Below are 3,757 nucleotides of genomic sequence, written 5' to 3'. Positions count from 1 at the left end.
ACTCACTGGGATTAGTAGCTCACGCTCTTCAAAATGTTTTCTTAACCCCCCCCCCACCCAGTTAGCAGAAGATGAGGAGTTCCAGGGTGCTGCTAAGGTCAAGTCTGCCACGTGCCCCAATTACACTTCCGGAGGGTTTTTACGGTTGTCGTTGTAACCTTTGTTGTTAAGTCCTTAAGTTGTATAAACGTTATTTTACTATAATAATAAAAGATGGGCCTACTTAATCCATTATAGTTTATCTCCTTGACTTAATCATTCCGCTGTGTATAAGTTATAGTACGGTATCAGAGTTATTCCGCAAGAATCATTAGGCAATAAGTGTCAGCTCAAGGGTTGATAACTGTTGCAGTCGCATCCCTCTCCCAGGCTAAGAAGGTGGTCTGGGGGCGGGATGTGACATTATTACTGTCTATCAACAGTAGATAGTGAGAGATTTTATGATAAATTAATTTGTATGTTAATGTTATGTTCATATATTTCTTGAAGATATAAATAGTTGATGATATCACGATATGTAGTTTTCCCAACATTTAACTTTATTTCTTGTTACAATTAGTTTAGATTGTTGAAGGTGAAGAAAAAGAAAAATGTACAAAGTTTAGACCAAAAGTATTTGATGATGACAGGAAAATTGTGAATGAGAGGCTCAAGAGAGAAAGGAAACAAACAACAAAGGTAAAGGTAATGAATAAAGAACTTACTATAAAGAAGCAAAAGAAGGAAACAAATTTATTGATGGATTATGTTCCAAACTTCAAATTAAACATCTTTCCACTAAATTATCAAAATCAATCTCAACCTTCTCAATCTGAATCTCAACCTTCTCAGACTTAATGTTAGAACTTGATTTCAGAATGTTATTGAAAAAGACTACAATACTACTGACAATGAACTATGTTATTTTGTGAATGATATTTTGTGAATATTACAATACTAGTGATAATGAACATTGATGTTAGATCTACATCTATGAGAATTCTAGTTTATAATAATGATGTTATCTACTGTGATTTTATCAGTTTTATAAACTTTTGTATCTATCGGGTATATGATGAATAATTCACTATCAAATATATGTTGAATGTAGTTCTATTAGATACCTGAATTCTATCATTTATAAACAATGATAGAAGTCAATCAATATCTGTTAGTGATAGAAGAAATTCCATAGTTAACTGATAGACATTGATAGACTTCTCTTAGTGTCTATCAACTCTCAACTCAATTACTATAATGTTATAATGCTTCTAGTTCCAGTGTCTGATGTCAAATATGAATCAACCATGCATAATCCTAATACGACAACAAGTTTTAAATAAAAAATGAAATGATATATAAATTCTAATGACCAAAACTGATATACTGAATCATATGGTAAAGAATAAACATTGACTTTCAAATTTACCATTAGACAAGTTCAATATCCATATGTCGAGAGTATCTTCATTTCCAGAATAGCCAAAAGGAAGAAAAAAAAGTACTCTCTGCCAGTGATATACACTGATTGAAAGATGACATTGTATATCAACACAATGGTATATCAGTATGTATAAATGATAGATACTAATGAAAATCTATCAGTGTCTATCAGTGTAATCAGTGTGTGTGTTTGAAACCCTTACTGTGTCGCTTAATTCCGATAAAGGACCGTGAAACAAAAGAAAATTTATAATACACCAAATTAATCTTATCAATACAAAAATGTAGCAATAATGGTAAGTGTGGGGTCGAACCACAAGGAGGCCAAGAATTAATTCTCTCCTAAACTAAATTTGATTGTGAAAAAGCAGTAAAAACTGGGGTTTTGATTTTTGGATAATTTGAAAACATGCATGAAATTAAAATGCAAAGGGTAAATGTAATTTAGGAATGGAGTCTATCTAATTTATAGAGCAAGAGGGAGAATTCTATGCAATTTTTATCATTGACCTTGATAATTAAACAAACATTCAACTCATCCATGTACAACTACCAAATTGATATGATTTAACTAGTCTCTTAAAAGGTCGATAACTAATTAAAACAAAATCAATCAAGCGTCCTAACTTTCAATTAAGGTCGAAAAGCCAATACTTTAATTGAACTATATGCTCTTAATTCTATTGGTTTCTCAATGATCATGTAGAATTAAAAATCCTATGCATTAAGAATGAGGATTCAATGGTGTGATTAACTGACCGGATAGCCTTATTCAATTCACTAGCATATTCTTTGAATCTAGATTAAACGTGCATTACCAAGATTCAAGACCAACCTATAAATCTAAGCATTCACATTCAATCTTTTGCCACTAGGGTGATTTCAGGCATAGACGAACATAAAGGAAATGCGCAGGCTCGAAATCAACTTGCTAAGACATACGATTATGATAGGTTCGTCACACCAACACATAAATGCAAATATAAATTATAGAAAGATTCAAAGAAATCATGAAATTGAAGAATGTAAAACTCAATCAAAGAAATCTCAAGAAAATTGCACTGAACATTTTACTCAAAGAAGTTAGACGGATTTACCTTTAATCCATAGGAAAATCAAGAATGATCGTCCATTGATTACAACCTGAAATAAAACATAAAACTAACCTATTGATACTGAAAAAAGAAAGTTAGGCCTCTCCTCAGCCTCCATGAATTTTAGCCTTCCTTTTAACCTAAAACCCGAAGAGAGTATTTATAGAAAAAGTCGCAACGTTGCAACCCTATGAATGGTGTTGAAACGCTGCCCTATGCATAGGCTGAAGAAAGGTGCGTGGACAGCTAGGAATCGCGTCGAAGAATCCGTAGCATTGCAACGCTAGGGAGAACATTGCAATGTACTGCCATTTAGTGTTGCATGAGCGTTGGGCTTATGAATATAACGAGAGTTGCGACACTCTTCACAAGGGTAGTTTGGTCATTTCAACTCTTTTGAAGCCCAGATGTTCAAATCAACTCCAAATTGCTTCAAATTACCCTATTTAGCTCTAAACACTCGATTCTACCTCTTGGTTGCTCGATACCTACAAAATAAGACAATTAACACATAAATTCATTAAGAGCCTAAATTAAGCTAGAAATAATAGCTTTTTTTAGAGTTATCAAACACTCTCAACTTAACTCTTGCTCGTTGTAATATGAAAGATGAATTGATTCGTTGTTCGTGTGTAGTCAAACAACTTGTGAGGTTTCTGACATATGCGCTTTACGATAATGATAATATACGATACTACGTCTAAAATAATGTATGCGGTGATACTTAGATGCTTTTGTAGTATACGTTTGTGTAGTGTACGCGTGTCACAAGTTTTCTTACGCTGGAACCAAGTATAATTCCAACGCAAGTTTCTCAGAGTGATTTGAGATCGAACACTAGGATTGCGATGATTAGTGCAATACTGATCTGGTATATGCGACCGGGAAAACAAAAGAATAATGAATTGGATTTGAAAAGTAAAATTCGGTAAAAGTAAACTGCAATAGCAAAAGTAAATGCGATGATAAATAAATTGCGATAATAAAATGCGATGATAAGTAAATTGCGGTGGTAAAATAGTATGCGATAATAAATAAATGAATAAACAACTAAATATACAAGTTGAGGAGTGGCTGTGAAGATGTGCAAAAGTATCTGATGAATGCGGTGGCAAGTCTTGTGAAATGAGTCAGAAAAAGAATGGGTTGAGGGAAAGGACATCGCAAGTTCGTCAATCTTATTGAGGACGCAGCTAAGGTTCCGCTTTCCCCTTGGCTTACACCTTTCAGTGATCGGTCGC

The sequence above is a fragment of the Benincasa hispida genome, chromosome 6 (genome assembly GCF_027475165.1).
Source record: "Benincasa hispida cultivar pf3 chromosome 6, pf3_genome.v1.1, whole genome shotgun sequence".
Classification (NCBI taxonomy): domain Eukaryota; kingdom Viridiplantae; phylum Streptophyta; class Magnoliopsida; order Cucurbitales; family Cucurbitaceae; genus Benincasa; species Benincasa hispida.
The sequence above is the reverse complement of the archived record's forward strand: the minus strand, read 5'-3'. Positions refer to the sequence as shown.